Below are 9,815 nucleotides of genomic sequence, written 5' to 3' on the forward strand. Positions count from 1 at the left end.
TTCTCACAGCTCTGGCTTCAATAGTGGTGTTCCGCGGCCCCCTAGAAATTGGGACAGGAAGGTAGTTCGACATGATGAGGGTGTTTGTTGTGCTCCCTCAGCAGGCACAGTTTCATCTTGCCCACGGCCTCGGCCTCTGCGTGCACAATCACCATAACATCCACTTCCCCGTCCCTTGCCACACATCTTGCCCATTTTAAATTGAGTTTAATATTTGTCACGTTGACAAAAATGTCTGTATTATTACCGCAGTAATATAGGATCAAGTCTGATGACCACAGTGTTAGGCAGTGACCTGGAAGTCAGAGATGCTTCCAGGGGTCTTCCCCATGCTGTTCCCATGTCTTTTCAGCAATGTATGCATGTGTCTGATGATGTGTCACACACCACATGGCCAAATAAGGTAGTAAATAGTGATGAGCGAGCATGCTCGCTACTGCTCGGTGCTCGCCCGAGCATCTCACTGCTCGAGATGCTCAGTGCTCGCCGAGTATTTTCGGGTTGCTCGGGGGGGAACTCGGGTCCCCTCCCTGCATGTTTGGCGCTCTTTAGAGAGCCAATGAACATGCAGGGATTGCCTGCCATGCACTGTAATGCAGTAGCCATGTTGGTTGTGGGCATTACAGTGATTGGCTGGTCGCACAGTGTCATCAGGTCTATATCAGACCTGGCGCCGCCATGTTCGTCACAGTCCCTTCGGAATCAGGCAGTGTAGGGAGAGCTGCTGCTGCGATAGGGAGAGATTTGATTGTGTATTAGGTAGTGTAGGGAGAAAAACCGTACATTACACATATCCATTTTAACAAACAGTCCTTCTGAGGACTAATTCATCTGCAGAGATATCAGACAGGCAGGGTGTATAGGCAGACGGTGTATATAGCAGACTGCAGTACATATAGCACAAGAGTCTCCATTCCATTTCTGCCTTCTGATGCTGTTAGATATTTCTATACAAAGGCCCAGGTCTCAGGGGCCAGGAATACTTTTCTTTGGATCTTAATCCTCATTATTTGCTTAAAAAGCAATCCAGAGAACACGGGTTTTTTTTTGCTTGTTGGCACGGCAGAATACAGCCAGGTCCTTTCCATATTAGAGCTCTAGAAATTCGGCTATTAAAAACTGTGTTTTCTCCGTCAAACGGATCACATATACGTTGTCAGAAAATACTGCCATTTCTGGCCTCCATTAAAAATTTCCTTTAGTGTGTCAGTGAAGCAATTCACAGCAGTTTGCTGTTCAAACTACTTACCTACAGGCCAGGTATTTAAAACTTTGTTTTCTCCATCACACGGATCACATATAAGTTCAGTCCAAACTCAGTCATTTGTAGTGAGCATGGAAGATACTGTCCTCCATTTAAAATGGGCAAGGCACGTGGCAAGGGACGGGGAACTGGACGTGATGGTAATGGTGCATGCAGAGGCCGAGGACAAGGCCGTGGGCAAGCCAAAATTGTGCCACAACAAACACCCACATCTTCTCGCCTGACCTTCCTGTCCCAATTACTAGGGGACCGCAGCACACCACTATTGAACCCAGAGCAGTGTCAAAAGGTTGTTGGTTGGATAGCGGATAATGCTTCCAGTCACTTAGCCACCACCACCACCACCCTGTCTTCCACACGGTCAAGTCTCAGTAGCCGTGAGTCTGGACAGCATATTCCTCACCCTGATCCTCCTTCCTCCCACCATGCTGAGTACCCAGAGACAACTGATCCCACACTTGGACACTCTGAAGAGCTGTTCACTTTTCCATTTATAGATTCGGGCCTCTCGCCCTGTTCATTTGAAGCGGGGCAAGAGGAGATCGCGTGTAGCGATGCCCAAATACAGTATTTGAGCAGCCACGGTCACACCAAGGCGACGGTGGGAAAGTGTCACAAGAGATGGACGATGATGAGACACAATTGCCAGAAAGTCAGGAGGAGGACCAGGGTGCGGAAGTGGAAGACGAGGTGGTGGATGATATAGTAACTGACCCAACCTGGCAGGAGGACATTCAGAGAGAGCACAGCAGCACACAGGGGGAGAGAGGCAGAGCACCCCAACAGGCAGGAAGAAGCAGTGTGGTGGCCGCAGACAGAAGGCAGGCAACCGTTCCCCGTAACACCAACACGAAGGAAGTTGCCAGTACAACTGTTAGGTCTTCCCGAGTCTGGTTGTTTTTTAAAGACTCTGCCGATAACCCCAAAAAGGCCATTTGCACCACCTGCCAGGCCAGCATCAGCAGTTGTGGCAAAACGACCAGCCTGACCGCCACCAGCATGATCAGGCACATGGCAGCAAAGCACCTGACTTTGTGGGCCGAACCCCAGGGTCCAGGAACAGTGTCTGCGGGTGGCACCATTGCTTCTTCCGCTGTTGTGCATGCAAGCCAATCCCCTGTCCATAGTGCATGTGAAGATGCCTCCTGCCCTGCACCTGTCGTTGCACACTCTCAAGTAGCAGCATCAGGAAGCAAGTCCATGTCCTTGTCCCAGCGCAGCGTTCAGTTGTCCATACCCCAGTCCTTGGAATGCAAGCGCGAAAATGCAGCCAACGCCCCACAGGCCACACTGCTAAATTCTCACATTTCACGACTGCTTGTGCTCGAAATGTTGCCTTTTAGGCTCGTGGAGGCGGAAGCATTCCGCATCCTGATGGCGGCGGCCGACCCTCGGTACTCGGTCCCCAGCCACCACTATTTCTCCCGGTGTGCCGTCCCCGCATTACACAAGCACGTGTCCCAAAACATTAGCCGTGCTCTCAACAATGCAGTTACCGGTAAAGTCCACCTAACCACGGAGACGTGGATAAGTGTGTTAAAGATAAGATTCTAAAATCTACTAAAAAACATTATATGAAACTCTGATGTATACTAAATATCTATACTTATATTCTGTTATATGTTATGAATCTTGTTTTGCATATATCTGTTATATTGGATATCATTTAGTCATATATACCCTCACTTTAATATATATTATGAAAACCTTGATATATATATATATCAGATATCTGTACTCGTGTGTCACTATATAAATATCCTGAAAGGATTAGTTGGAGCTGGTTATAGAGGTGGACTTTCAAATTGTTTACAAGAAGGAGACGAGACAAAGGATTCAACATGACACCTCCCAAGAGAATATCCTGAGGAATGAGGAGAATATCTGGGGAGGAAACATTTAACCCCATAGGACAAGATAATGAGACTTATCTATACCATGGGCCAGAGACCACTGTGATTGCTCAATTGCCTCAGGGCAACACCCTATTGGGACTTTCCTCCATACTGAACATATATATGTTATGCTGGAATAATAAACACATCTTTCCTGCGCCATTTCTCTTCAAGAGAAGTTCAGTATCTGACTCTGTCTGTCCGATATCAAAGCTTCACGTATACACTTGAATAATTTAATTTGGCAAGGGATAAGCAAAGGGTTGGGGTCCTTTGAACCTCACTTCCACAATTGGCGCCCAACATGGGGCACCACACGGGCACCACACCAGGGCAGACCGAATGAAGGTGTCCAGCTGTGGATCGTGGATGACTGGATGGGCCTGATCACCCCCCTTACACGGTAACTCTAGTTAATTACACTGTAATTACAGACTTGCTTGTGTTTCCAGTCGTTCATAGATTAGCAGAGGGCACGAGTCGGTCTGTTGTGGTAATCCTTAAGTGGGGATAGGGGTGACCCTGCTGGTGTTATCGAAACCCACTCACATTCCAATCCACTGTAACCTTTGCTTATTCTAATTTGTTTGTGTTTGAGACTGACTTAGTGGATGAGCTGTCGTGTGTGACTTGTGAACGGAGTATTCTCCTGGATGGAATCCCACATTGCATTTCCATATACCTCCTGTTCTTGAGAGAACGTAGGGGGGATGATGTGAGGAAGGTTTAAAAAAAAAAAAGAAAGTTTTGCAGTTCTGTATCGCTCCCTAAAAAAACATCCTGTTCTTGGAAGATAGAACGCACGAGGGTAGGAAACAGAAGCTAGGCTGGCCAGCTAGTATCTGCGGTTATTAATAAGGAGATTATTCTGTTTCATTGAGTCATACTGACACAAGAATTCACTTTGTCTGGTCCGTCTTTCTGTTTGTATTGTGTCAACGTTCGTCAGCCATGCATAAATTCTTGAGACTGTTCACAAAGAAAGTTGGTGTCGAATAACAGCTATACGGCTCAAACACTGGTAGCTGACAGGGAAGGGGTTTAAGTATGTTGCTAGGGTTAAACAGTTAATGGACATTGTAGGAATGAATAGGAGGGGAAGACTTCAGCGGGGGCTGTGGAAAATAGCTTTAAAGAAAAAAAAAAAAAAAAGGGTAAACTAGAGGAAACAGGTTTATTATCTGTGGCTATGGCAAATGACATAGCAAAAGAGGGATGGGAAGAGGAAGAGAGAACAGATGATAATGATGATGTATATTACATGTATGTTAAGAATCATGTTTTTAATGTTGCTTTGAAAACTGTTGAGCCACCACCTTATAATGGCCTCAGGGGGTGGACATGTTCTAGGAGTGATGTGCAAACTTTAGACTCTGGGGACAATGGTTTACATTGTGGAGTTCATAGACCATCCCCCCTCCCCACTGACTTTGTAGCCACAGCGCCTTCTCTTGACTGCTCTTGGACAGACACACCACCCAGGTGCCCTCCCACCTTTGGAATGCATGACTCAAAGGAAGTCCCACCCACAGGTACTTTCTGTGGCGGCCATCTTACTCCACCCGGAAGGCCTGATAACAATGAGACGACAGATATTCCAAAGCCTAATGCCCAATTAGTTTCTCCACCAGTTTCTATATATCCGGTTGTGACTATGCAAGGACAATATTACACCCCACCTCAGCAATCTACCTCAGCATCTTCCCCACCTCCGACACCAATGTTCCCAGCTCTTACATCACCTGTCTCTCATTCAGGTGAAGGGGCTCCATCTGTTGCCCCATCATATCAACATGTGGATAATGGCAGCTTTGTGTCGGGCCCCCCAGAGGACTGGGATCCTATTTTTGAGAAAATGATTGCCCAGTGTCAGACAGGGGCTGGGGTACTAATCTCTGTGGGTGTAGGGAACATGGTCACTCAGCGGGTGGATGCTATAGTGAATGCTACCAATAGCCACCTGCAGCACAGGGGTGGCCTGGCTAGAGATATTGTCATGGCAGGGGGAGACAGTATTCAAAGGGAAAGTGATAATATTGTATGACGACATGGTCCTTTCCAGCCAGCAATGGTCACAGTTACCGAATCAGGCGATTTACCCTGTAACACTATTATTCATGCAGTGGGGCCCATCTATGACCCTTCCTATCCAGATAATAGTGCACGGCTCTTGTGCCAGACTGTACACGCAGCATTAGACATTGCAAACAAGACTGCTGGCATTAAGACTATAGCACTTCCTTTAATTAGCTCCGGTATCTTTGGATACCCAGTCAGAGCATGTGCAAGGGAGCTAGTACAGACAGTGATAGAAGAGGCCTCTAAGCCTTCTTGCCATCTAACCGAGATATGTCTAGTCAGTAAACAAACTGACACTGCAAGGGCAATGAAAGATGCTTGTCAAACACATGTGACTCCCATCACACCAGTACCAATTAAAAATGATGTGGATGAAGAAAAGTTGCTGCCAAGCCTACCTAGACCACCATCTAATTTAACCCTTAAGCCTATCATACCACCACCTGCTCTTGGCAAACCAGAACCTATCATGTATGTAAAATTCACACCGACTCAAGCCATGACACTCTGCAACCAATTGCCAGACCCAGAGAAACAACCCATGCCTTTCTACCGTGCAGTTTTGGCTATTCAGAAGACATACTCAGCTACTTGGCAAGATTTGTCCTCTCTTGTGTCTGTTAAAGCAGGAGATGCATATCATCCACAAGTGCTTGTGGGCAGGGACGGTACATCTCGCTGGTGGCACACTGGGTTAACATAGTGGAAGCCAGGACCCAGTCGGACCTTGGGACGGAACACGTCCTACCGACGCCAAGGATTGCGGGCCCTAGGTCAATCAGCGTTGCCCCCACGGTCTACAGCTTCTGCACCTCATCCTCCTTAGCCTCCTCCTCCTCTTCAGCCTCCATCTCCGAAATGACCACATCAGTCACAAGCTGGAAGCACTGCAGCACTGCCTCGGCCAAGCTGCAACAGGCTGTGCTGAAGCTAATGTGCTTGGGTGAAAAGACCCACAATGCTGAAGAGTTGTGGACAGCTCTGAAAGAGCAGGCAGATCTGTGGCTCACACCGCTGAATCTTCAGCCAGGCATGGTCATGTGTGACAATGGCCGGAACCTGGTGGCGGCTCTGAGGCGAGGCGAGCTCACACACGTACCATGCCTGGCCCATGTGCTTAACCTCGTGGTTCAGCGGTTTCTCAAATCCTACCCGGAGCTGCCAGATCTGCTTGTTAAAGTACGCCACCAGTGTGCCCATTTTAGAAAGTCAGCTACAGCTTCCGCCGCCCTTGCAGTGCTTCAGCAGCGTTTGCAGCTACCGGCTCACAGACTGCTGTGTGATGTCCCCACGCATTGGAACTCTACACTGCAGATGTTGGGAAGGAATTGTGAGCAGAAGAGGGCAGTTGTTGACTACCAGCATCAACAAGGCCGTCGGTATTCAGTTCAGACTCCACACATAAGACCTCAGGAGTGGACATGGATGTCAGACATATGTACCATCCTCCAAAACTTTGAGGACTCCACCAAGATGGTGAGCGGCGATGACATCACAATTAGCGTCACCATCCCACTTCTCTGTCTTCTGAAACGCTCTCTGCTCACAATCAAAGAGGATGCATTGCAGGCAGAGCATGATGAGATGGAGCAAGGAACCATACAGGGTGATTACACACAGCCCAGCCTCATCTCATCCCAACGTAGATTGGGTGACAATGAGGAAGAGGAGTAGGAAGGACAGGAGCTAGTTTCATGCACTATAGATGGTACTACCTGCACAGCTGTCATACCGTCTGTTCAGCGTGGATGGCCAGAGGACAGAGAGGAGGAGGAGGAGAGCATGGTCAGTCATCCTCTTGGTGAGGACACTGAAGTCTTGCCTGTTAGTAATCTGGCACGCATGGCTGAGTTTATGTTACGCTGCCTTTCCCATGACCCTCGCGTTCTCAAAATTTTGGGTGACAGTCATTACTGGTTGGTGACACTTCTAGACCCATGCTACAAGGAGAACTTTATATCTGTTATTCCTGAGGCAGACAGGTGTACAAAAATGGGGCAGTACCAGAAGGCCCTTGTTGCGGAACTATTAAGAAAATTCCCATCTGAAAACGCTGGGGGCAGAGGGCACACTTTGTTGGACAACCAAGGAGCACAGGCGAGAGAGACACAACTTCAATCCAGCAGAGGCAGCGGAACACTGTCAAAGTTCTGGGAGAGTTTTCTCAGACCCTCCCATCGCACAGGCCCTGAAGCGCGGGGTACTATCACAAGGAGTGCAAAGTTTGGGAAGATGCTGAGGGAGTACCTTGCCGACCGTACCAACGTCCTCCGTGATTCCTCTGTGCCTTATAATTATTGGGTATCCAAGCTGGATACGTGGAATGAACTGGCTCTCTATGACTTGGAGGTCCTGGCCTGGCCTGCCCTGTCGCCAGCGTTTTATCAGAGCGGGTTTTTAGTGCCGCTGGTGGAATTATAACTGATAAGCGCATCTGCCTGTCAACTGAAAATGCTGACAGGCTGACTCTTATAAAAATGAACAAGGGGTGGATTGGGCCAGACTTCTCATCACCACCAAATGATAGCAGCGTAACATAAACTCCAATCCAGTGTCTTTTCTTGGGAGATGTATTGCCATGCACCTTTTTACACCCACACATGGGTATACACTTACTGATTTTGGCTATTTGCTCTTGTCCTCCTCCTTCTCTTCATCCTCCACCACCATATCACCAGGGTGAACGTGGTCCGTGATGCAACACCCACATAATTTTTTTAAAGGGTGTTTATGATGCCCGTAAAAAATTTTTTTTATACAGTATGTTCATGTATACCCCCCAGGGGTAAATGTTTGTCAGCCCATACACTTAGTGCATGGGCATTACAAGTATAGGAGGCCCGCTGCTTTCTAATGGGAACATTTTTTATGAGGCCCTCCTCCACGTCTCTTCCAAGGGGCATTGAAGTGCCTCCAAATTTTTGGCAGCTCTTGCATTCACTGCATAGGCCAACACTATGGGAGACTCTCTCCTTTCTAATGGGAAATTGTCATTACTGTGGCCCTGCTCTGTGTGTCTTTAAATTCTTAGTGGGGTTTTTCCTAAAATTGGTCAGCCGTTGGACTCACTGCATACCTTATAACTGTATAGCAGACCCTCTCCTTTCTAATGGGAACATGTCGTACCTTGTTACTGTGGCCCTGCTCCGTGTGTCTTTAAATTTTTAGTGGGGTTTTTCCTAAAACTGGTCAGCCGTTGGACTCACTGCATACCCTATAACGGTATAGCAAACCCTCTCCTTTCTAATGGGATCATGTCGTACCTTGTTACTGTGGCCCTGCTCTGTGTGTCTTTAAATTCTTAGTGGGGTTTTTCCTAAAATTGGTCAGCCGTTGGACTCACTGCATACCCTACAACTTTATAGCAGACCCTCTCCTTTCTAATGGGAACATTTCGTACCTTGTTACTGTGGCCCTGCTCTGTGTGTCTTTAAATTCTTTGTAGGGTATTTCTTAAAATTTTTCAGCCGTTGGACTCACTGCATACCCTATAACTGTATAGCAGACCCTCTCCTTTGTAATGGGAACATGTCGTACCTTGTTACTGTGGCCCTGCTCTGTGTGTCTTTAAATTCTTAGTGGGCTTTTTCCTAAAATTGGTCAGCCCTTGCAGTCACAGCATGGGCATTACCACTATAGGAGACCTGCACCTTTATAATGGGAACATTTTTTTTACTGAGACCCTCCTCTATGTCTCTTCAAAGGGGTATTGGGTTGTGTCCAAATTTTTGGCAGCCCTTGCAGTCACTGGATACGCAAAAACAGTATAGGAGACCCACTTGTTAATAATGGGAACAACAAAGCATAACCGGCTGATGGCTGTCTAACAATAGCTAGGGCAGACTGCTGACCTTTTAAGAATAGTGAGGGCCATCTGATGTCCCTATAAAAATAGGCTTTATGACTTTCAGAGTCCCTCCATCATAAATAAAACAGGATGTGTCTGATGATGTGTCACACACCACATTGCCAGATAAGGTTGTAAAATGTTAAAATGACATTTCCCAGTGAATGCATTTGTCTTAAAAAATAACGTAAACAAAACAATAGGATATTTCTTTAGTATAAAAAGCAGCGTCACCAATTTAACCTCAATGTAATCACATTGTTCAGCTCCTGCACCTCCTCCTCCATCTCCGAAATGACCACATCAGTCACAAGCTGACAGCACTGCAGCACTGCCTTGGCCAAACGGCAACAGGCTGTGCTGAAGATAACATGCTTAATGCTTAGGTGATAAACCGCCCAGCTCTGCAGAGTTGTTGAAAGCTGTAACACAGCAGCCTGATCTGTGGCTCTCACCGCTGAACATACAGCCAGGCATGGTCGTGTGTGACAATGGGTGGAATCTGGTGACGGAGAACTGACAGCCGGGGTAGATACGGTTTCCCTCTATGCCAGTCCTTTCACCGAGCTAAAGAATATGGCTGTGGTGAAATACAACTCCCACTGATAAGCTGTTTCAGATTGAAAAACATTGCGCCCACCAGAGGATTTGATTCTGACCTTTCTCACCTGCTCAAGAGCCCCATAGCAGCTGCAAAGTTAGCGCTATCATGAACTCTCCTGAGGTAGAA

Source organism: Phyllobates terribilis, unplaced genomic scaffold (genome assembly GCF_046119375.1).
Source record: "Phyllobates terribilis strain yellow unplaced genomic scaffold, ASM4611937v1 Scaffold_19__1_contigs__length_20705806, whole genome shotgun sequence".
NCBI lineage: Eukaryota > Metazoa > Chordata > Amphibia > Anura > Dendrobatidae > Phyllobates > Phyllobates terribilis.